This window comes from Calidris pugnax, unplaced genomic scaffold, assembly GCF_001431845.1.
Source record: "Calidris pugnax isolate Ruff unplaced genomic scaffold, ASM143184v1 scaffold10, whole genome shotgun sequence".
Classification (NCBI taxonomy): domain Eukaryota; kingdom Metazoa; phylum Chordata; class Aves; order Charadriiformes; family Scolopacidae; genus Calidris; species Calidris pugnax.
Genome location: NW_015090795.1, coordinates 2,352,593 through 2,378,551, shown reverse-complemented (window position 1 = coordinate 2,378,551; position 25,959 = coordinate 2,352,593).

Genomic DNA, 25,959 nt, shown 5'->3' with positions numbered 1-25,959 from the left:
TGAAAGAAGAAAAAGATGTATAAGAAAAAGGAGCATTTCTAAGCAGTTGGCTAACCCTAAAGGTTTTATCAGCTCTGCATTAAGGCTAACCACCAGTGGCAAATGGCAGTAAGCTGCTCGTTCGGTGACGGATCATAGGTCCTGATTTAGAGACCTTTTAGGAGGGACAGCTGAGTTAAACCGATGAGATGACAGCCCTGGGGTGCTCTTGCTCACCCCATCACGTCAGGAACTAGAGGGCTTTTTTTTTCTCTTTCCTCTCAAGGCCTTTGAAATGTTTTTTTTTTCCCCTGCTTTTATAACCCAGCAATAGCTGCTATTCACCCAAGCTGCACTTGCAACATGATTTATTTAAGAGAAACATCCCGTTTTGGTATTGGGGGTAACACAGGCTGCAGTGAGGTGTATATCTGAATTTGGCACCCTCAGGTGTTTATAAACAGGGCTTTGTCAAGCTTTGGCCCACGTCCTCTGGCCTAATCCCAGTAACGCGTGTTCCAAAATTGCCTCTGGACTCATCGTTTGGTCTTCTACATCATTCTGTCCTTCATTGCTCCTTTCCTTTAGCCTCACCTCCAGACCCCCCAGCTCTGCAGTAGCAAACACAAACTCTTTTAGGAACATCTCCCCTTTTCTGTATAAGTACTTATGAACTATAAGATGGGAGCTTGAATCATGATGGATTTGATGGCTTGTTGTAATATTTTCTTATTCTTTCCCTTTTCTCCTCTTTTTTTTTTTTTGCACTTAGGAGAAAGTCAAGGGATTTTATTTTCTAAGTAAAATACAAAACCAGGTAAATGCTCAGTTGTTTAAGGACATCATAGGGACTCAGCATCTGACCCAGTTTTGTGACCTTCAAGACAATGGTTGCTGGAACTTCAAGCTGAAGGGTTGGGAAGGGAACTTCATAGAACTGGTGGTGACCCTCCTCTTGTTTGCACATTTCAGTTCACTTCTCTACCCAAAAAGCCACTGCATTCTTAGAAAAGGCTTTGGCAAAGGTTGCTTGTTCTCCTGCGATGAGTATGTGTGGAAGGGCACAGCGGGGGACAGATCTAGCTCAGCTCTCCAGGGGCTCATTTAGGATGTGTCAGACAACTAAATTCACAGCTGGAGTTTGCGTTGAACAAGAAAGTCCCACGTTGGCAGAGAAACATTCTGTCCTGATTTTCCCCCTCAAAGACAAGCACAAAACATCTTCTGTGGCGTTGAACAAGAAAGTCCCACGTTGGCAGATAAACATTCTGTCCTGATTTTCCCCTTCAAAGACAAGCACAAAACATCTTCTCTCTTCACTCTTTACTCCTCCAGCCTTTCCCTCCCTGGTACTGCTGTTTTTAAATGAGTACTTTGATTTCTTTTGCATCCTTCCACTACCTGTATCAGATGTGTGGTCTCCTTGGGTTGTCACTGGTCCAAGAAATGATGATATTGGCGATGAATGATTGACAAGAAATTGGAAAGTGATCTCATGCACAAAGTGCAATGGCAGAAGAATGTTTTTCTAAGTACCAGCAGGCAACCACTGGGGTAGGCAGTAGATTGGTGGCCCAGCCTGGTGGGGATGAAGGAACTTGACTTCCCAGGTAGGATTGGCAAGGGACAATGGAAGGAGGGCAGGAACAGGAGTTGGTTTTGGTGCTGCAAGGCAGAGCTACATGAGCCTTGCTGTGGGCACCCAAGGAGTCACTGATGGGCTACCAGAAGCACGGGAAATATTTTTTTCCTTGCTTGAAAAGGGGAGCAGGGAGACGAAAAATGGGAGGAAAAGTGAATCAGCCTGACTGCATCAGAGCTCTGGAATAATTAATGACTAATGTGCATTGACCTGGTTAGAGGGTTGTTTACTGCATGAATGCCTGGATTTAGCTTAACAGGGAGCTGTAGGGGGAAAACCCTGAACAATCAGGAAGGGAAAATAATGACTGAGAAAATTCCTGTCTTCGTTAAAACTTGAAGCTTGTTAAGAGGCAATGTCAGGACAAGAAATCTTGCAGGCCCAGTTAGTTTGACAAGAGAAGAGCAGCAAACTCTGAAATCCCTTTCTCCACTCTGGGACCTGCTGATGGAGCCACTGGGGTGCACAGCACCCTGTGCAAGGGGGGACTGGCAGACTGGGACTTAGCAGCAGTCTTTTATGTTCATCTGATTGACAAATATCTGTCAGATGTTTGGATGAGGTTTCCTCAGGAAACTGGCTGGGTCCACTCCTCTGGGATGGCTGGATTTACAAAACTGGCAGGATTTGGGAAAATGTGGATGCATGAAAGACTTAAAAGAAATTTCACCTCAGAAGGGGTGAAGACTTGAGGCCTGCCTCCTCCTGGTGGGGATGTTTAAAAAGGATGGGAGAGGATCAGAAATGGAGCTGAGTCTGGGAAGAAACTGTCTTTCACTTTAACTCTTTCTCACTGGGAGAAGAAGGATAAGAAAATTAGTGAATAAACAAGAGATTTGACATGAAAAATCAGATGCTGTTGGGAGTAGATTATGCGGGAGGAAACTATAGGGACATAATTATCTCAGATACCTAATTAATGAGATGGGAGGGTCTGTGCAGGCCTGCAGCTGTCTTGGTAGAGGAAGGAAAGGCTCAGAGGAAGCGAAGGGGAAACTTTGCTCCTTGGGGAAGAGGGGAATTTCTGTGCTGTGGTATTGCTTTGGTGCTGCCAGAGCCTGTGGGTATTTTGAGTGGTGGGTGGGAATTAGGGGACCTGGGAAGGGTAAGTGGTTGGGGAAAGATATTTTTTTTTTTTTTTCCCCTCTAAGCCAAAATTTTTTTTGCTTTCTCTCATGTTATCTTTCATGCTGGTGGGGGGGTGAGGGAGGGAAAATGGCAAGTGATTTGGACCATGAATATGTCGAAGTATTATTGGTGGCTCCATGCTAAATTCAAAATTTAATATGCAAACTTAGACTCTCCCTTGGTAAGCTGAAATCAGGCACTGAGGAGAAAGTCAAGGAATTTTATTTTCTAAGTAAAATATAAAACCAGGTAAATGCTCAGTTGTTTAAGGACATAATTGGGACTCAGCATCTGACCCAGTTTTGTGACCTTCAAGACAATGGTTGCTGGAACTTCAAGCTGAAGGGTTGGGAAGGGAACTTCATAGAACTGGTGGTGACCCTCCTCTTGTTTGCACATTTCAATTCACTTCTCTACCCAAAAAGCCACTGCATTCTTAGAAAAGGCTTTGGCAAAGGTTGCTTGTTCTCCTGCGATGAGTATGTGTGGAAGGGCACAGCGGGGGACAGATCTCGCTCAGCTCTCCAGGGGCTCATTTAGGATGTGTCAGACAACTAAATTCACAGCTGGAGTTTGCGTTGAACAAGAAAGTCCCACGTTGGCAGATAAACATTCTGTCCTGATTTTCCCCTTCAAAGACAAGCACAAAACATCTTCTCTCTTCACTCTTTACTCCTCCAGCCTTTCCCTCCCTGGTACTGCTGTTTTTAAATGAGTACTTTGATTTCTTTTGCATCCTTCCACTACCTGTATCAGATGTGTGGTCTCCTTGGGTTGTCACTGGTCCAAGAAATGATGATATTGGCGATGAATGATTGACAAGAAATTGGAAAGTGATCTCATGCACAAAGTGCAATGGCAGAAGAATGTTTTTCTAAGTACCAGCAGGCAACCACTGGGGTAGGCAGTAGATTGGTGGCCCAGCCTGGTGGGGATGAAGGAACTTGACTTCCCAGGTAGGATTGGCAAGGGACAATGGAAGGAGGGCAGGAACAGGAGTTGGTTTTGGTGCTGCAAGGCAGAGCTACATGAGCCTTGCTGTGGGCACCCAAGGAGTCACTGATGGGCTACCAGAAGCACGGGAAATATTTTTTTCCTTGCTTGAAAAGGGGAGCAGGGAGACGAAAAATGGGAGGAAAAGTGAATCAGCCTGACTGCATCAGAGCTCTGGAATAATTAATGACTAATGTGCATTGACCTGGTTAGAGGGTTGTTTACTGCATGAATGCCTGGATTTAGCTTAACAGGGAGCTGTAGGGGGAAAACCCTGAACAATCAGGAAGGGAAAATAATGACTGAGAAAATTCCTGTCTTCGTTAAAACTTGAAGCTTGTTAAGAGGCAATGTCAGGACAAGAAATCTTGCAGGCCCAGTTAGTTTGACAAGAGAAGAGCAGCAAACTCTGAAATCCCTTTCTCCACTCTGGGACCTGCTGATGGAGCCACTGGGGTGCACAGCACCCTGTGCAAGGGGGGACTGGCAGACTGGGACTTAGCAGCAGTCTTTTATGTTCATCTGATTGACAAATATCTGTCAGATGTTTGGATGAGGTTTCCTCAGGAAACTGGCTGGGTCCACTCCTCTGGGATGGCTGGATTTACAAAACTGGCAGGATTTGGGAAAATGTGGATGCATGAAAGACTTAAAAGAAATTTCACCTCAGAAGGGGTGAAGACTTGAGGCCTGCCTCCTCCTGGTGGGGATGTTTAAAAAGGATGGGAGAGGATCAGAAATGGAGCTGAGTCTGGGAAGAAACTGTCTTTCACTTTAACTCTTTCTCACTGGGAGAAGGAGGATAAGAAAATTAGTGAATAAACAAGAGATTTGACATGAAAAATCAGATGCTGTTGGGAGTAGATTATGCGGGAGGAAACTATAGGGACATAATTATCTCAGATACCTAATTAATGAGATGGGAGGGTCTGTGCAGGCCTGCAGCTGTCTTGGTAGAGGAAGGAAAGGCTCGGAGGAAGTGAAGGGGAGACTTTGCTCCTTGGGGAAGAGGGGAATTTCTGTGCTGTGGTATTGCTTTGGTGCTGGCAGAGCCTGTGGGTATTTTGAGTGGTGGGTGGGAATTAGGGGACCTGGGAAGGGTAAGTGGTTGGGGAAAGATTTGTGGGTAAATCCCACATGTTAATATGAGAAGGGGTTGGTGGGCTTAAGGCAGGGCTGGTGGCTGGATGTGCGAAGACAGCAATGGAGGGATGGGAGGGAACTGCCTGGGACGTAGATAGTGGTGGCCTAAGCCCAGGTGACTTCTTTACTTGTGGGTCAGCTCAAACCTATCCAGCCCATGATGGATAGAACAGGCTGGACTATGGCAATGGCTCCTCCTGCTCTCAAAAGGATCTGCATGGTTTGTCTTCCTGTAGCTATACTTCCTGCTTCCACCAACTGGCTCCAACAAGTGCCTTTCCTTCTCTTCAGATCTGGACCCCTCTTTTTGGGGGGAGGGGGAGCATTAGTAAATAATTTGCTGTAAGATGAAGAGATGTAGGTTGTGTAAGCAAGTGCACGCTTTGTGGTTTGTTTTTTTTTGTGACTAACGGCGTGGTGCCTTTCAAAGCAAAGCTGGAGTTTTCATTTGTTTTAGATTAGTTGTCATGATTAAGGCTTTTTGCTTGAGTACCTTTCTGGTGAACCTTTGTGATTAAAGTGAAAATCATTAACTGGGGCTTTGTAAGGCTTTTCTAAGATTTCAGAAGCCCTGACTGTATCGGGAAGGGCAAAAAGAAAGAAAATGTCCTGGCTTGTCTTTCCTGCTGCACGAAGAAGCATCTACAAACACAAATGTGTAAAACAGGTAGCACACAGCTATTGCAGCTCTGAGTAGGCAGATGTGTGATTAAATGAGAGTTTAACAAGTCATTGTGTGTCAGCAGAGCCTTGGTTGATGCCTGTGTGTGAATGTCAAGCTCGCAGCAGAGGGAGGCAATTTCCCGTGGTGTAAGCTGCAAGGAGCAAGGATTCTTCTACGTGAAATAACCCGGCTTTTTCATGATCCAAGGGGATGCATGGACATGGCTTTAATGGCTCAGGTGCTGGGTGGCAGCTCACTGGGCTGAATTAATTTGACAGTGTTTCATCCCCCTGAAACAGGAGGAGCTTTGGAGTCCACAGAGCTTCCGATACACATGCAGGTCACCAGGCATAAAACCTCTTTTGCAGGGCCATGAAGCAATGCAGGTCACCAGGCATAAAACCTCTTTTGGGCTTGCAGGGCCGTGAAGCCAAGCAACATATTGGAGTTTGCTGAATATAATGCAAATTTAGGGTCATCAGTGATTCTTCATGTACTCCCACTGGGTGTCGTGGCTGCTGCCCAACGTGATTTGCATGGGAAGCTGGGATATGGGACACGGGCAGTGGTGCCATGGAGTGTGCTTGTGCATCTGTTAATGGGCTTTGGGTCCTTGAATGGTTGGTATGACTCCAGATCATACAAACATGGAATGGTTAGAGTTGGAAGGGAGGGACCTTAAAGACCATCCAGTTCCAACTCCCTGCCATGGACAGGGACACCTCCCACTAGACTAGGTTGCTCAAAGCCCTGTCCAACCTGGTCTTGAACACCTCCAGAGATGGGGCAGCCACAGCTTCTCTGGGAAAAATCTGGGCAAAAAAATTCCCCCTGCCCTGGGCGCTGCTGCTTCTACTGACTTGGCAGGTACTTGGGAACGAGATGGGATCAACTCTCCATCCCTCTGCAGGAGGAGGTGGCTTCTGTCCTGGTGTCCCCACTGGGCACCTTGCCCACGTGCTGACGTCCCCAGCCAAGCTGGCCCCTCTTTGCCTTCTCCCTCGCAAGCAGTGAAATGATATGGTAATTGTCCCTGTGTTTGAAAGGCTGCAGCGCAGATGTTGTTGTTGCTATGAAATCAGTTTGTTGATGGAAAAAGGAGTGTGTGGCTGCATGTTGTGACTAGGGCTGGTAATAGGGTGTGATTATTTCTTGCAACATCAACAGAAGTGCTTAATGAAAGAGGCTGCAAAATGACTGCTAAAAGGTTTGGTGCAAGAAGGCAGCAGCAGCAGCTATGGTATGTGGGAACTTTGAAGGGGAGCTTGAGGCTGAGACAATATTGTAATGGAAAGAATTGCAATGGCAATAAGGATGTTGCTTTCCTGGACATGAGGGAAAATTAATTTCTCCGAGGTTGTGTGAAGGGAATGGTATGGTAATATGTTTCCATTTGTCTTGCCTGTAAACTTTGGAGTTTCCTATGGCATATAACACATGCTTTGGCTGCTCCCTGGTCATACCTACCAGCCCACATGAGTACTCCAACCTCTGCCCGTGTGCTGGCTGGTGGGACTCAGTGTTAGCATTGCTGGGTTGGCAGCTCTGGGAACTGTGCTTGGGATAGACCTGGCAGCCAGGTTGCCAAGCCTGACCTTCAGCTGTGAAAATGCTCAACTTGGGGTATTTTTGTATATCCAGACATTTGGGACTTTGGGCATTCCATCAACAGTTGGGAAAGATGTAGAAAAGTGTGAGTCTAAACAGTGTACAAATGATATTTAGCTCGTGGCATCCAGGCTCCCGGCTGTTGTGTTGAAGGTGGGCTTAAAGCCAGCAGAGATCATGTTGTGCACTCTGTAAGCATGAGTTTGATTTCACTTTAAATTTTTTGATACTGAGAATATGCTCCTGCATCTGGACTTCACTTCCCTGGACACAGGCTGGTGATTCTACCTCCTCCCCAGGAACACAAACTACTCACTTAATTAGACACTTGGACCATGGAGGTTTGTTTCCTTCGCTTCCTTCGCTTCCTTCCCTTCCTTCCCTTCCTTCCCTTCCTTCCCTTCCTTCCCTTCCTTCCCTTCCTTCCCTTTTCCACCTCCTCCATCACTTCCCCTCCCACCCCACAGTCCTTTCCTTCCTTCCCTTCCTTCCCTTCCTTCCCTTCCTTCCCTTCCTTCCCTCCCCGCCCCCCCCAACAGGTCATCTCCGAGCTACTCAACAGGGGCATCTGAGCCACGTATTGTTCTAATGTGTAGATGAAGATTGCACTGTCTTGTTTCTTCTCTCCTTTGGTGTCCCTACACACTGCTGCCCTGTCCCAGGTGAATTTGATCTTGATAGGACTGGTCCAGCTCCTTGTGCTATGTAGAATATATAGATAATAAGAGGCCACACAGTTCAGGAGATCCAGGATGCTGTCCCTCAGACCCAAGTGAGAGTGGTGGTAAAGCAAAAAGAAAAATTTTGCTCATTGCATTTTAGCTCTAATCATCACTGTCATGCCTTTAAGAAAACTCATCTTTAAGAAAAAAAAAATTATTTGAACTTAATGCAAAAGAGGTTATTGTTTTTTGGGGGAGGAATTTCTAGTGAGGAAAGCAGATGGCAGAACTTGTAACTTTTGGACTCTCTTAAAGGCAGAAAATGTTCTGTGTTCCCTGCTATTGCCAGCTCCTTAAAATCCAGAGAAAATAGTCTTGTTTGTCTCAGGCTGTCATACTGGTTGGGCTGCAAGTTGGACTGTTGTTTTAATTCATCCTGTGGAAACGCTGGGGGAAAGTTTCCCTTTGGTCATATGTTGTCTTTTTAGTTTTGCTCAGACAAGCTCCAAGTTCAACTTTTTGCTTGGTTTAGATGGGTCTTGGACTTGAGTTGAATTTGGCCTGGAGTCATGATGGGATGCAAAACTGGGGATTGATTGCCACCAACTTTGACTTTAGCACAAACTGAACATTTAAGCATGGTGCAGGAAACACCTTTGTCTGCAGAAGCATTTTCAGAGGCTTGTGAGAAGCTGGAACGTGACCTTTTTTCTCAAAACTGCAACTCCTTCAAATAAGCCTTCCAGTTCTGTGTTTCTCCAAATGCTGCAGATTTACATGCCTACACCCCTATGTGCAACAAAGCAATTGTATGCCCAAACCAGATAATAGAATATGTAAATTAACAGGCTGCCCTGGCAGTGCCTTTGTAAAGCCATATTGAGATTAGCAGGAAATCTAGCTGTAAATATAACTTTTTTTTGGCCTTATGAAACCTGCATGCAAATCCAGTCTGACCCCGGTGCTGCGAACAGGCAATGAGAGGGTACAAAGCAAAGTCCAGCTCAGTCTTAAATCATATCCTTTCCATGAAGCTACAGGTACTTCCCCCATCCCTTTTAATAGGAGTTAGGTGTCCTGGCACTGGTGCACGATGCATGCTCCACTCATCAAACTGCAGAAGAAATGCAGAACTTCAAGTAATGAATTGCCAACTCAGCTTGCCAGCTGGCAGAGGGCATTTAAGGCAGTAGCTGTGTTGAAAGCAGTTATTCTCTGAATTTGAGGGATAAATGAAATCTGAGTCCTGTGAGCTGCCTTCAGCTGTTGGTACTTCCCCCATCCCTTTTAATAGGAGTTAGGTGTCCTGGCACTGGTGCACGATGCATGCTCCACTCATCAAACTGCAGAAGAAATGCAGAACTTCAAGTAATGAATTGCCAACTCAGCTTGCCAGCTGGCAGAGGGCATTTAAGGCAGTAGCTGTGTTGAAAGCAGTTATTCTCTGAATTTTGAGGGATAAATGAAATCTGAGTCCTGTGAGCTGCCTTCCAGTTACTGTTTGTCAGATACGTGAGGGTTCAGCTTCCTGCTTTGGCCCTTCCCAGACCCACAGTGCTTCTCATAGGACACAAATGTGTCTCTTCCCACCCCTGAGAGTAATTAAACCACCATTAAATTGATTTATAAATAAGACAGGGCTTTTGGTGGAGGCCCAAGGAGCTTGTGTTCGTGTCTGAGATGTATGTAAATGCTGGATAAGGGTCTTTCAGCCCAAAGAGCCCACCCAAGGGCAGAGAAGCAGAACCAGTACCTGCAGCAGGCAGGGAGCTCACGGAACCATGGCAGAGCTAAAACAATAGGTAGACATGGGCAAGAAACAGGATTGCTAAGAAAAATGCTCTTTTATACAGCATTGTATTTTCTTCCTGTCCATCTGCCTGCCTCTTCCCTTTGCTGCTGGTTTTTTTACATAGCTCTGCATTCCTTTTTTTTTTTTCCTCCTCCTGTATTTTTGAAGAAATCGTCCAACAAAAAGAGCAGCCCACACTTGAGTGCTTGAGCAAACAGCCTCAAAGGACCAGCATTTGAATTCTGGGCACAAAGAAGTCATTACTTGGCTGCTCTGTCCATTTGTCATTATATGAAATGCACCCTGACTCCTCTGTAAAAGCTACAAAAAGCCATCTGGTCATATTAGTCTTTCTCTTTCCTATATCGGTCTCTGGTTGTATGTCTCTATTATGTTCTTTTAAGAGAATCAGAGTGTAAATGCTTGAGGCAGGGGAAGAAGAATCTATGGGTGTATCTGCCTTTGTAATTTTCCGTGGGGGGATTTAATTCATCAAGGAGGTGGAAAAATAATGGTAAAACAAACTCCCTCTTGTTGCTCATCTCAGGCAAAAGCTGAACCTCCCCGAGTCCTGAAGCCCATGAGATGAGGTCCTGGCACAGTGTACGTGGGTAGGCGGAAAGGAGGAACTGCAGACTGGCAGAGACTGTTCAAACTCTTTCTTCTTGATCCATTTACATTAATCTATGTTGAATATGGCTTTTTTCAGCCCAACTTAGCTGTAAGGGACCGACCCCATGAAGGAACAGTATTTGGGAGCAGGTGCATTAAGAGGACCAAGGCTTTGCTCAGTGTGAGCAGTCAGAAGGTGGTTGGGTTTTGCTGTCTTTTCTGTGGTACCCTGGTATTCATGCATTTGCTGTCACACATGGTGTTTTACAACTTAGAAGTGAGCTGCTGCATAAAGCAAGATCCATATTGCCCATGTTAACAGCCACCAAGCAGAACTCATTATGAAATTCTATGAAAAATTTATTGCTGCTTTTCTTTTTTTTTTCCTTCTCATTTTCCAAATGTCTTACAGTCGTTTGCCAGCACTCAAAGAACACAAAAGCTTTCATTGTACCGAACTTGTGAAAATTCTGTTGCATTTATGTTAAACAGGTGCGTCTGTGGGCAGTCTTGGGGGTGGAGAGGAAGCGTCCACATACGGCTGCATAAACCCAGATTAAATAGGAAGGTTACAGTTTTCTTGGGTGTTGATTTGCAAGACAATCCTTTGACAGGACACGAACGACTTTGTAAAAAGACTTTGCAAGTCACAATAACTGTGTAATGTGTCACTTAACACTCCAGCAACATCTGGTAATTTATTTTATACCTTTTTTCCCTAGGTACTCTACAGATTGTGGTAAAATGGGAATAAAACCTTTAGAGGTTTTATTATTAAAGTAACCTTTTGCTTGTTACTGTTCTGTAAACTGTGCTGTAGAGTTACTTCCACTTTTTGCATATTTTCCGTGAGCAATTTTCAGCCTGTAAGAATAGTTTGCTGGCAGAAGTTGGGTGCTGAAGGGGTTGGCTAAAACCATGTTACCCAGGGCACCTATGGCTATCGTTTTACTAATAGTAAAATATGCTTGTGACAGTTCTTTGGCATTGGAGTTGATGGAGCCAGCTTGTCCGTACTACTAAGCATTTATATCCCCCTAAAATAGGGTGGGTCGTTTTGGGAGCCATGTCTGGAAATTGTTTGAAAGACTGACAAATGGTCTGGGCAAAAAAGCATGCCAGTTATGTTTGGGTGGGTAATTGCATGGCGTTGTTTCTGCTCCTGTGGTGATGGACCGTCCTCCTGGAAAGAGCTCTCAAGTGCTCTCCTGACCTGCCTGTGCCTCCACTCTTGGCACAGGATCTGCGTCATTTGCCTTTTGATGCATTTACCCTGAATAGGAGCAGAGTTGCATCTGACAAACACCTTTACTGGGAGAAAGCTGCTCCTTGTGCTCCCAGTACGGAAGTGGTGGGTGGTGAGTCCCATGGGGTCACCAAAGCACCTGAGCACCAAAGCACCACTTCAGCGCTGAGCTTGTAAGTGGTCATTTTTTATTATTACAACCACACCAAAGTTTCTAGAACAAGTTGTTGAAGCAGCATCTTGCATGGGCTTCTGGATGCAAGGGGAAGCGCAGTGATGTTGATGAGGAGGTGGTTACGCTGTTGGATGTGCTCCAACACATGAGGAGGTGCTCTGGGGGTGGAAGGAAACCTTGTGGTTCCCAGAGGGACTTGTCCCTATCTTCCAGCACTTGACTGTCCCATATAGGTAACCTTTGGTCTTCTCCTCAGTGCTGGACCAATGACTCCCTCAAAGAGCTGTGGGCCATGGAGATAGGAGAATCCAGCCCCAAGGCTGAGTCTGTGTTATTCTTTGAGGAAAGGTTCAAAGTCAAAGGCTCAAAGTGCAAAACTCTTAGGAGGAACAGCTGAGGAAGGTGGGGGAGTTCATCCTGGAGAAAAGGAGGCTGAGGAGACACCTTCTTGCTCTCTACAACACCCTGGAAGGAGGATGTAGTCGGGGGTGGGGTTTGTCTCTTCTCCCAGGGAACAAGTGATAGGACAAGAGGAAACAGCCTCAAGTTGCACCAGGGGAGGTTTAGGATGGATATTGGGAAAAATTTCTTCACAGAAAGGGTTACCAAACACTGGAACAAGCTGCCCAGGGAAGTGGTGGTCACCTTTCCTGGAGGTATTTAAAAGATGTGGTGCTGAGGGACATGGTTCAGTGGTGGTTTTGTCAGTGTTAGCTTGATGGTTGAACTCAATGATTCTAAATACCCAAACCCTGTGTGGACTCCCAGTCAAGCAGCAAGCTGGGAGTATGTCTGTGCAGGCCAAAAGCCCTCAAAGATGGGACAATAGCTGCCTGGGCTTTGAATTTGCCAACAAAAGTGTTTTTAATATCTGCAGGCTATGCTGATGCACTTCTCCCATGGTCTGAAATCAATAGGTGAAGCTGCTCTGCATATTTATTACTCCAGCTGCAGTGTAACCACTTGGGCATCCACTTGCAAGAGTGATTCACGTCCCCACAAAATATATCTGTGATGTGTGGGTGAAGCTGAAGCTTAAGGAAAAAATACCCAGATAAACCTATGGAAGTATCTTTACGAAGAAAGCTGAGTCCACAAAATCCATTTAAAGCTATTCCATATCTGTGTTCATTTTTCCTGCGAACAAGAGAGAAGCATTTTTAAATGCCAGGAATGTTCCCAAATAACAGACTTAATGCATAGTTTGACGTAGTTGGGGAATTTATTCCATACAAGCTATTTGGGAGATTTGTGGAGATTTTTGTCTGGTTTGTTTGTGTGGGTTTTTTTGTTTTTTTTTCCCCCTGTAAAGATAGAGATGTGCGGGTAAGAAAAAACAAAGGTCTTTGTGAGCTGCCTCAGAAAATCTGGTGACAAGAAACAAATATTATAGTCCTGTGAGCAGATGTGCTTGTTGATGTGTAGGGTCACTGGGACTGGCAGCTGACTGAGGAGAAGCTGCCATCCCCAGGAGTGCCAAGCTGTGGTTTACCCAACCGAGGTCTTGAAAAATATGACAGGGGGAGATTAAAAAGAATAATGATGCTAGAGTGGGGTTTTCGTCGTTTAAGGAACAGATGTGGTATTTTTGAAGTAAAATTGGATATTGCTGGTTGGCTTTGTGTTAATCTGCTTTTATGGCTGTGTTTATACACTGCAGACAGCACCACTCTGTTATTTAACAGGTTGTAAGTGAAATGGAGCAATTCAGTTTCATTCAGGGGCATTAAAGCAGATGTGCTCTTGCAGGTAGTCTTTGGAGGTATGGCTGCGTTTTGCTTTTTGACCTGTTCTTGCAGTTCCCCTGTGCTGGGTGCTCCTCCACTTCCCTCCCTGCATCCTATGCCCAACTCGGACCCGTCAGCAGCGTTTCCATCTCTCCCACCACAAAGCTTCTGCCAGTGGAGAGCAGGCAAGATGCCCCTCAAGTGTTTTAAACAGAGGGTAAAATCCTCCCTTGAGTTTCCCTCTTGGCTGTGCCCTGCCAGCTGCTGAAATGGCCTTTTCTGTGCAGCCCTGGGAAGTGGCCAAGGTGTCAAGTCCTGCACTTGGTTCATGCCAACACAATGAATGCTACAGGCTGGGGAAATAGTGGCTGGAACTGCCCAGTGGAAAAGGACCTGGGGGTGTTGGTTGACAGCCAGCTGAATATGAGCCAGCAGTGTGCCCAGGTGGCCAAGAAGGCCAACAGCATCCTGGCCTGCATCGGGAATAGCGTGGCCAGTAGGACTAGGGAGGTGACCGTCCCCCTGTACTAGACACTGGTGAGGTCCCATCTTAAGTGCTGTGTCCAGTTTTGGGCCCCTCACTACAAGAACTTGAGGTGCTGGAGCATGTCCAGAGCAGGGCAATGGAGCTGGTGAGGGGTCTGGAGCACAAGTTTTGTGAGGAGCAGCTGAGGGAGCTGGGGGTGTTCAGCCTGGAGAAAAGGAGGCTGAGGGGAGACCTTATTGCTCTCTGCAACTCCCTGAAAGGAGGGTGTAGCCAGGGGGGGTCGGTCTCTTCTCCCAAGGAACAGGCAATAGGCCAAGAGGAAACGGCCTCAGATTGCCCCAGGGGAGGTTTAGGATGGATATTGGGAACAATTTCTTCATTGAAAGGGTTGTCAAGCCTTGGAACAGGCTGCCCAGAGAAGTGGTGGAATTGCCATCCCTGGAGGTATTTAAAAGCTGGGCAGATGTGGTGTCGAAGGACATGGGTTAGTAGTGGGTTTGTCAGTGTTGGGTTGATAGTTGGACTTGATGATCTTAAAGGTCCCCTCCATCCTGGACAATTCTATTAAGTGACCTCTCAAGGTCTGTTCCAGCTTTCCAGATTAATCCCTTGGTCTATGGGCAGTGAATGATACTGTCTGGGTTCATTAAGGCTCAACTACTGTTTAATCTTGAGCTGTAAAATCCAAAGGCTCTGACTGGGGTTATGGGGAAAGGCATACGTAAAATTTTCTCTGGGGTTTGCTGGACCAAAGACCTCAGAGAAGATTGCTAAAAGTCTCTTCTTTTGCTGGAAGCGCCTTCACTGTCTGGGTTTGCTGCTCATCTCTCTGCACTTCCTTTAGTACCTCACCTTGCTCAAAAGCTTCCCGTTCCCTAAACTTACTGCATAATAAAAGAAAACATTTTGTAAAATGCTTTCTGAATTTCCAAACCTTTTATCTTGCACTCAGGCGAGCTGTTAGACTCATTCGGATGAGTGGAAATGGTGAAAGCAGGCATTATGCATGCCAGTAAAAAATAGGACGCGCTTCAAAGAGGAAGGGAATTTACCCTCAGACTCCGGGGGAATTCCACTGGAATTTGGAATATTATTAGGTACTTCAAGTTTCTTTCATGAGGAAGCATCTACCCAAATGCTCAGCAGGCTGATTCGCTGACTGTTGTGTTGGGCAATGAGATGCTGGAGAAATTCTCTGAGGATGATTAATGACTTCGTCTCTTGTGTCCCATAAGGATGCCGGGGGTCGTTCATGCCAAGCAGCAGCACCTGCCTTCAGCCCATCTTCAGGTGCCATCAGATGAGATCCATCGCCTCGGGGCTGCCAGGTCCGTCACCGTCTGATGGAATTATTGCCCCTTCCACACGATGCAGAAGGAGAGCGAGTCCCGCGGCAGTTTTCCTGCCTGAGTGCCCCTAAATTTCCAAATCAGCAGGCAGGGCTGCATTATCCTCCCTGCAAGGCAAAAAGACAGGCAGGAGAGAATCAACTTTTCAAATATCAGTAGAATAGACCTAATTTTTTGAGCCAGCCTAAAGCATTTGAAAACTTTTAAAAAAAAAAAATATCATTTTTTGAAACCTCTTTTTGAGCCAGCCTAAAGCATTTGAAAACTTTAAAAAAAAATTATTTTTTGAGACCTCCCTTCCCTCAACTTGGTATTTTGGTTGGAGATAACCCGTGATTGCAGGGGAACTACTTGTGTTTCACAGTTAAACAAGGGATTAAACAGCCTGCTGAATAGGTGAAAGGGAGCAAGTGCTGATTTTTCACTCCAAGTCCATTTGGCAATGTCTGGGTCAAAAAATATTCTTGAAGTTTGTTTAGGCGATGCTCTTGACTGATGGTAGTGGCTACCTGTGGTCAAATAATACAGCCAAGTATCCTTTCTTGGGGCTGGACAGTGACTAGTCCAGTCATAGATCCAGTGACCCATAAAGTCACTGGAAAAATGCTTTTGTAGAAATCCTGTTTGTGTGGTTTTTTTGCTCATGGTAACTTGCTATTGTGAATTTGCAGGCCTCTTGGTGAGGGTGAAAGGGATGTTTCTGGTTGTGGAGGGACAAGTTATTTAATTTCCAACTACTGAAAGTGAGGAAACAAAAGCCAATAGATGTCCCAGCTGCAATCAGGGATAATCTGAAGGAGACTCGGGGCTGTGGCCTGGTGTTATGGTCACACAAGGTGCTAGGGGACGCATGGATGAAAATCCAGCTCAAAGACTGCTGAAACTCTTTCCTCAATAAAGAGCAGAAAGGGTGTTAGTAGTAACACAGAGAAAGTAAGCAATGGTTGCTTTAGTCTGCAGTTCCTTTTCTAAGCCTCCCTTTAGAGAGCTTTAAGAGAGATTATGCTTTTAAGCGGAGGTCTGTTTTTGGGGCATCTTTTTTCCCCATGTTCTTAGTCAATCCTGTCTTAGTGAAGCATTGCTCAAGATAAAACACTCTACAGAGGAGCAAAGATTTCCGTTTAAGAGGTGGTGAATCCTGTTTGGTAGGTAGGTAATCTTCACTAAAGCTTTCTGAAGCCAATGGGAGCGTCTAAGCCGGTTACTTACAAGAAGCCACGTTAAGGAGTTGTCTCGAAGCAGACAAATCAATAGCTATCGTGAGTCCTAACACTGAAAGAAATCTCTTCTCTTCCTCTTCTCTTCCTCTTCTCTTCCTCTTCTCTTCCTCTTCTCTTCCTTTTACCAAAGATGGCTCCTCTTCTCCAGCACTGGAAGTTCAAGGCGTCATAGTGTGAGCTGGGAGATGTGGAGACCACGAGAGGTCTGGGGACCATTCGTGGTCCTTGGGTGGCTGCTGTAAATCCAGCAGCAACCGCAGTGGCTCCTCTGCCAGGGAGCGCTGAGCCGTGACCATCAAGCACAGTGTTTTCTGACGCCTTTGCAGCCTTTGAGAGCCTTCTGGATCCCCTGAGGAGTCCCTGGAGTCTGCGAGTCATCTTGTGAAAGCAGCGTTACCTGCTCGGACTTCGTTATCGTGGTGAAACGACCCCGGGGATGTGTACCTGTGTGTGGTCTGGGTGAGGCTTGACAACTTCATCTCACAGCGGCTGTAAGGATGGGATAACCTGAAAGCTTTAATCCCCTTCACGCTGGGTTGTTGTTTCCTTTGCTGTCTGCTGGCCTAATTGCCGCTCGCTCGTGTAAGCGACCCGGGTGAGCGGTGATAAAAGCTAAAATTCGAGAACGAAGGGAGAAGCGTGTTTGCTCGGATCAGGTGCATTATATTGTCTGTTCTCGCCATAACTCCCTGAAAGGATGAAGCTCACAGGGCTGCCATGCTTGGATAGGTTTGAAATTAGCTGCTGTCATCTCTTTCTCCTGCTCAACTTCTCTGTGAATTTATCTCACCGGCCTCTCTGCTGCCTGAACAGAAAGTCCATTTAATCCATACGCAGCACATTTCTAATCACTCCTCTTTTTTATTTTATTTTATTTTTTTGGCAGGGTATTATTGGAACTTCCTTAAAGTTAGCATTCAAGTTATTTATTTCATTTTCTGTGGTGTTGAATTAATTTAATCAGAATTTCTCAGGAGTCAAAATCTTGTTTTACATAAATCCGAAGAACCCTACTTATTTTTATGTCTTATAGCTCTTTATAAATGTAATTAATTCTAAAAGAGGTCATAACTTAAGAGCCAATAAAGAAGCCATTGTCCTTTCTTTTTAATTATTACTGGAGAAGTATCTCTTGTCTGTCTGAGATTGCTAAGGAAGTAGCTACAGCTCTGCCAGATAACTGACTTCCCAGTTTAATATTAATTTTTTTTTCCACTTAAATAACTTAAGCGACTTCTCACATTAATAGTGAACACTGGCATCAGATGACCTTGCTGAATTCCAGAAAACCATTTTTTCTAATTAGATAAGAGGGTATCAGGCAGTCACTACATGGGTCACAGCCGTATCTCCTGTGGCTTCTCATCAAATATTCAGATTTGTACTACTATATGAAAACAAGGACTGGAGGGAGCCAGCTGCCTTTGTAGGGCATTTCTCAACCCTCAATATTCCTAAAACTGCACAGATGTAGAGTACTTCTGCAAAGTAAGCATCCCAAGATGCTTAATTCCTTGGGATAATTTTAAATTTTGCATGTAGAGAGGGATGGAGAAGGTTTGCTTCATAGCTTTCCTAATGGCTTGGATAACTCCTCCTTCTGTTGCTGCTTCTACATGCTTCCAAAATTCTGCTAAAGTAGAAACTTTGTAAAAGAAGCATAGGTTTCTGAAGAGGCCTCTTGTTTCAGGTTCAGGTTTTCTGCTGTTGGTTTTTTAATTTTAGAAAATTTTTTAGAATTTTAATTATGTTAAAGAGCACACTTAGTTTAAACTGCTGTCTTGTAAAAGATACTGATACGAGGATGATGCTCATCCTTTTGGAATGATTGTTAAACAAATTGTCCTAGTTTTCCAATTTACCATTTCTAGTGCATTCACCATTTGGCATGAAAGACTTTTATTAAATGTGATATAAAAAGTACTTATTTGAACAACCAAAAGTTATGTGTGCACACTTTTGAACAGAAAAAAGGAATAATGCAGAAAATTGCAGCAACTCAGAAGTTATAAAAGCCGGGTTTCAGAAGCTGTATAAGCAAGTTTAGATTTTTATGGGCAGCAACGTCATCCTTTTGGACACTATGGTTACAGCAGAAAAGTCCCGTGGGCCTTCATCAATATGAGATAAATCTAACAAAATATTGTAAATGAAGAGAAACTTCTCTCCTCCCAGATCGCAGGTCTGTTATATCTCTGCAAGTTTCACTGTTATAAAGTGTCAACATCTTTTAAAATTCTCTAAAATGCAGGAAAATTTATTCTCTATGATGGTAAAAATCAAATGTGATAATGTATCCATCCACTTTTCTCCTTTTTAAACCCTTTGTCTACACAGACAGCATATGAGCCTTTTTGTGCACCATTACCTTTCATGTAGAAAAATGGAAGATATTTGAAGACTTGGCCCATGCTGAGCCAACTAGAAGATGAAGAGTTGCAGACAGCTTTTCAAATTTCTGTGTATTTTTTAGATGCTTAGCTGGGTATCAGAAATAGGAAACCTTCTGCTGGAAGGATGTCTCACTGGATGAGTCTCTCACTGCGTTTGTAAAGAGAAGAAAATGCATCTCATTATGTGCAATTCATACCTGATGGGACGGCTGCTTTTTCTGTTTTCTATCTTGCATTTTCTGTTTTCTTCCAGCTTCTAATTTATTCTAATCTGAAGTGGAATCAAGCCCATGCAATCCTGCCAGTATAAGGAACGAACTTGATTTATGAGATTAACTTGGCCTGAAGGTCATGGTGATTATGGCTAATTTTTTGTGTGTTTCTAGACAGGAAAAAGTGACCAGTTGGCAAAATCCCACCTCAAATTATTTTCTGGATTCATTAGGTTACACATTGCATCTGTTCTTACTGAGAAGTCAAGTAGATTGGGTAGAGTCATCTTTGCAGCCGTTCTTGGGAACGCGTAGAAAGCTCAATGGTGCTGGAGAGCTGCTGAAGCATCAGCAAAATTTGTGTTTAATGTGGTGTGAGTCCCTACGTGGTCCTTGCAAAAGCAGCTGAGCATGGCTACTGCAGGGAGATTGCTGAATAGATAGCAAGCAGAGAGGAATGTTTTGGGGTAAATCAGGTAACTTTCCGCCTGCTGAAGGCATCCGTGGATACGTTAATAAATTTGAAGATGAATTCTGCCTAGAAGAGCTGGAGATGAGCAGAGGTTCACCTCCCCAGGCAGCCACAAGAGTGAGGGTGCACCAGTGTTGGTGTTACCCCGGTTGCTGCCCTTGCTGCAGAATGAACTTCCAGAGTTAATCAGGCCAAATGCTGGATAGAAATATCCAAGTGGCGTTTCCTGCCATTCCCAGCTTATGAGTTCCACAGCCTGCTGCCACCACCACTGTTTGGCCAGATTCTTGGGTAATTCATTAGCCAAATGACCGACTGTAATTGGTGTGCTCTGAACTGCAGCCTGTTGTCATTACAGCAGATCCATCAACGGCCCTGCTGACCGAGGGACCCTTTTCTCTGCATCCACCAAAGCTGCCTCATTTTGTCAGCCTCAAAGTGCAGAATAGAGGAGATTGGATGGTTCTGGTCTGGGTTTGCTTGATGGGAGAGAGGGAGATGTCTGGAGGAGACATCACCAGAGAAGGGTTTCTTCAGCCTCTAGCTCAGTAATGAGGAACAGTGTATGGAAGAGAGGGGGTGGTGCTCCCTCTCGCTCTTCCCCCTGTTTTTAATGAGACTGGAATCAAATGTGTGAAATAAATAGTCTGTATTTAATTGCTATTTTGCTGAGATCCAGACCAAGCAGGAGTCATCAAAAATCTGTGTGAATTCAGCTCTCAATTTTCACTGCTAAGAACAAAGTATTTGGAGTGGGATAGAGAGTAATGTCATCTGTCCTCTTCCAAAATTAATTATACAGAATGTGTTTTGTCTCCGGTAGACTAAGGCTTTAATTGTTCTGTGTGGAGGCCTGACGTTTCCCCTTTTCCAGGGATTTTGCAGAAGTGATTTCTGCAGGAAGAAGCCAGGCTTGGAGTGTGGAGCAGGACATTTGGACCTTGTGGTGCCACACACATGCCCTCCCTTATCTTCATCCCTGCCTGGAAAAGAGTATGAGGATGCTGTGAAGATGTTGATGTAGTGACAGTGCCAAAAATAAGGTAAAAGAGGGGAAAATGTCTGCAGGTCTTGGCTGACGTGGAGAGAGGGAAGAGCACCCACTGCAGAGGTGGAAGCCCAAAGCATCGTTTGATCCGAAGGCAGCTGAGGGGTGTCCTCATCTCCAGGTCCTCCTGGTGCCTCTTGGGGGAGAACATCTCTCCAGCACCCACCTGCAGGTATCTTTGTGTGTGGGTGAGCAACACTTGATTGCTCTTCTGGGTGGGTGCCAGTAGGACTCTTGGTTGGGGCTTTCATCTGCAAGTCACAAATCAAGCCCCCCCTTATTTCCATTTTTTTAAAAATCACCTTCTGGCTCTTTTTCTGTGCACTGAGGACTGAAGGGCTGGGATCCAGCAGTCTTTAAAATATACCTCTGATGTACCTACTTCACCCCCCTGTTAAGTGTTGCAGTAGGAGCACAAGAACCAGCAGACTCATGGTCTGTTGGCAACTGGTGGGATTGAAATGATCTAAGCCACCAGTGACAATTACCTAGTGTTTTTCTAGTTGTAAACCTGTGGGAAACCCCAACATTTGACTGTAATCTCTTTACTAGTACTTAGAAGTCAAACTTTATGGAAAGATGGTCTGACTTTTATTATTTTTTAAAATATTTTTATTATTTAAAATGAAACATACCTCTGTTTGTATCAGTCTAATGCATGAAATGCAATACAGTATTAGTTACTTCTTCAACTTTAAAATGCAATATTTAAAAAAAAAATAATTCCCCTGTGCTGGCACCTAACAAAAACCACAAGCTTTTCAGCACTATTAAGAAAAAATGAGTTCACATTAGTAAAAGCTTTTAAAAGTTAAATTATTTCCAGGTCCTTTCTAGGTCCTTTCCTTTCTGTTCAAAGTGGGAACTTTGACAATTCAAGTGCAGATGATTAGGTGTCCCAGCGAGAGGAGCAAAGGGAAAACTTCTGCCACTTTAAGAATCCTCCTACCGTCTGACATGCTTGTAGATTTTATTTGAAAGTAAATGCCCTCAAAACGTAAAGCCAATCAAACATTATTCATAAGTCAGCTGATTTAATGCTCCTAAGAATCAGAACTCAAGTTCTATACAACGATAAATTACGATTATTGCAATACCTGCATTTTTTTAAACTCAATAACCTGCCCTCAGTTATCCAATAACACTGCAGGCAGGCTGAATAATTCAGTCCCATCTTTCTTTTAATGTTGGAAGTCTTTTGAAATGGACTGATTCTTATCTTCTGCTATAGTCATTAAGGTGTCATTTAAAACCCACACAGCCTTTATGATGGCTTTATGCCTCCCGAAGGATTAAACTATGAAGAGATAAATGCGTTCCTTAAGTTTTTAGCAGTGAATTCCATATCAAAGGAAAGCAGCAGATTGGCATCTTTTAGACTAAAAACCATCATTAACTTATATTTGGATGAAGCTCATTTTGGGTCAGAGAAGGTTTAGTATTATTCACATCACAGGGATCTGTCTGTGTTGCTTCTAGAGACTTTACCCTACTTCTTGTTGGTTTTTTGCTTTCTTACATAGCTCACGCTGACAGTGTCAGCGTAAAATTGAAATGGGATCATGGAAACGTGCTGCTTTCCTCCCCCCCAGTTTTCTGTGTGAATCTCCAATTTTAGAGTTCTCTATTTTTGTCTCTCCATATGCTCTCTCGTCAGCTGGAGCTGAGCAGTCTCTTGGTTATTGGTAAAATGGAAAGCATCTGTCAGAGTCAGAAGTCCAATCAACACTTATCACCCATCAGGGAACAGAGATTTCTCTAGATTTCTCTTAGTAATAAATGTTTGGTCCAGTAGTAAACATCTCCATACTGAGCCTTCGTTTGTGGTCCTACAGGTAACTCAAAAACAGAAAGTTATTAGTTATTGGTGTTATACTGGGGCTCAAAGTCCTCAGCCAGTTCCCTTTGCGCCTTGCTGTCGGGAAGGAGTTATCCTGAGAGTGTATCATTTTATCCAGGGCTGAATTTAGGTAAATGATTTCACAACAGATTTCTTCCTGTGTTACAGGAGCGAGGATAATAACCTGCAATTAGAATTGCCTGAGAAATGCCATTTGTTGCTTCAGTTCTGTTCTTCCGTGGAAAATGTTGAAAGCTTTTGTTTTCTTGTAAATTTTCCCGTGAGTAGGGTAAGGTTTTGTGGCAAGAAACTGAAACAAAAGAATATAGTAAAAACCCCACTGTTCACAGCCTGGCTGGGCTTAAACAAAACAACACCCTTCAGCTTTTCTTCTGTGTTCTCTGCAGGACGGTGTTCTGCGTGCATCACTGTAGGAGATGAAAGCCAGATTATTACTATTATTTTCTCTTAGCTAAACCAAGATGTTTTTACTGATTTACTGAGAAACCCAGACCTGGTTTTCTTCTTGTCTTGCAAATAAAATTTCAAAGAAAAAGCAGATCCAAACTTGAGAAGTTTCTCTTCTACCAGTGGTGGGGCTGGAGGTAGGGCTTTTGGTGCCCTTTCAGTATGGGAAATGAGCATGCTTCATAATGCAAAATTTTTCTCAGAATGTTTTTCTTTACTTCAAAAGACACATTTCCATTGAAAATACAGTTGGATGGCAAAACCCTTCCTCCTTAAATCCCTTGCCTCTCTATAGTATTCCAGTGAGCGATGCCAGTGTGGGTGTCCTGGCAGAAGCGTACAGCATGGCAGGGTCACCTCATGAGGCCATCTGTCCCCCAATGCCACCCTGTTGGCCTGCAAGGTCTCCTCTTGACCCATGTGGGCTCCTCCACCCATGTACAGCAGCATCTCAGCCTGGTCCTGGGCCACTGAGTGCACAGAGCCCCATTTAAAGATCTTGGATGGGGTACGGGTGAGTGTTACAGGTCCATTGAGGGTTTCCAGATGACCCCATAAGCATAATAATTAGTGAGGGCCAATATATTCTAGTTTAATACTCCACTAGTAGGATATTTGCAGAAACAGGTTTCTACTTTTGATCTCTCTGCTTTGTGGCCTAAAAGGAATATTTGACTAAAAGGGAGGTGAGATTATGGTGGAAAAGTTGGCATTTTCCTTGGGGTGTGGAAAAAAAGGAGGTATTTTCTTTCATTGACTTTTTTTTTTCAAGAGGAAAATGCACAATGAAGGGAGGTGAGATTATGGTGGAAAAGTTGGTATTTTCCTTGGGGCGTGGAAAAAAAAGGAGTTATTTTCTTTCATTGACTTATTTTTTTCAAGAGAAAAATGCACAATACAGAAATCTTTGAATTTCTTCTCATTTTAGGAAACCCTGTGGGAATGGATAGGCCAGGATATAGCTGACCATTCAATATATATATGGTTTCCAGCAAGATGCCTAAAAGAAATACCACATGCAGAAATCTTTGAATTTCTTCTCATTTTAGGAAACCCTGTGGGAATGGATAGGCCAGGATATAGCTGACCATTCAAAATATATATGGTTTCCAGCAAGATGCCTAAAAGAAACACCACAGCTGGGTTTTCAGTTTCACAGAAGCCGAGTTCCCTGTGAGTCCTACTGGGACAGATTCACAGATTCGACAGAGTTGGAAGGGACCTCTAGAGATCATCTAGTCCATGGATGTTTGGGACCATGGATTGTTTCTAGGTGTGATCACTTGGAAGAGACTCTAATGCTCCAGGTTTTTTTTTTTTTTTGTTACAAGTCAGTAATATCTAGTCCCAGCATGTTCTTTAACAATAAAATTACTCAAGACATAAATAAAGTAGGGCCATGTGTGAATGAGGGTCATCATATTTGGTTCTGGGCTCCAGCCCACAGCCCTGCAGGATACTTGAAGTGGTACAGGGATGAAGATCATAGAATCATAGAATGGTTGGAGTTGGAAGGGACCTTAAAGACCAGCAAGTTCCAAGCCTTGGCATGGACAGGGACATCTCCCACCAGACCAGGTTGCTCAAAGGCCCAGATTGGGCCTTTCTGTAGTTTGGGAAAGCCTCCTTTTCTTTTGAAGGCCAAGAGAAAGGAAGGAGTGTCTGAGTGAGTTGAGCTACTGAGACAATTACTTACCTTCATGCACAATAAAAATACAGAGAGCTATTTTTGTAACATTAGCAGCTATTCATTCCTGATCACGCTCAAATTATAAATGAATAAGATAATGAGGGCTATTAAAATAATTTTTCATCAAGGTTAATAGATGAATAAGACAATTCAATGTTGACACATACACCTACAGGATTAATTCTGCCGGGTGCTAAGCAAGCTGTCCTCTTCCCAAGGATGGCTTTAAGGATGCTCAGGGTCCATAGATGCCCTGGAAACCCCAGCATTAGCCTGTCTTGGTTTGATTCCTTGTGAAAGCATCGTGTTCCTGAAATATTTAAGTTATTTAAATAAGTGCCAGGGACACATTCCTACTCTGTGTCCTACTTAATGCAGCATTAGTGGATTGGTCACCTCATGCTGCATGAATAATGAAAATACAGATTCAGCAATGTTTACAAGAATAAAAGCGGAGCATTAAGTTCTGCTGTTTGGCCCCTCTGTTATTTGTGGGTGCTCCCACAGCCACTGGGGTGTTCCTGGTGATGCTTTTGAGCCCTGCGTGACCTGCGTGTTGAAAACGTAATTTTCCAGAATGGAAATATGTATTTACCTGCCTTTGGAGAGCTGTTGTTTTTCTGGTTAAAAATATTTTAAGCGATGCAGGTAGGGAGCTGCGCTGATTCAGTGTGCTTGGGCAGCTGGCTGTGCTTCAGCAACTGAGAGAAGTCGTCGAGAAACATAACATGGGCTGAAAGTTCTTTGTCCAAAGGGTTTGGCAAACACCTCAGGCTCATTCTGTGTCTGTGGGGAGCCTGAGGGGAGGTGATGGATGTGGGGAGCACCCGTCTGTAATGGACTCATTCAAATTGATCGGTTGGGTTCCCAACATTGCTCTTTTTTGGAGAAAGTGAAGTTCAGCATAGGGAAAGCAGCACAATCTGTTGCATAGAACTTGAGTGAAACTTTGACTATACTTAGAAAAAAACCAGCAATTCTTTGCAAATCTTTCCCACCAGGGTTTTCTTCTTATTTCTTGATCAACTTAATGGAACTGGGCTCTTGGCTACAAACCAGAAAACTTAAGCCCTTTTTGATCTTAATTTTTGCCTGCGTTTCTGGGAAAAGCTTCAAAAGGTACACACAGAAACGCTGGAAACTGCAGGAAATAAATAAGAAATAAAGGGCTTACTTTTGAAGGATTAGTGGTTTAGTGATGCATAACTCCTTGTTAGCAGCTCCAAGAAGCAACTCTGTTGCTCAGAGCAAGGGCACAGTGGTTGGTGACACTTGAACATAGAATCATAGAGTGGTTTGGGTTGGAAAGGACGTTAAAGACCAGCAAGTTCCAACCCCCCTGCCATGGGCAGGGACACCTCACACCAGATCAGGTTGCTCAGACCCATCAGTCAGTGCCAAGACAAAAA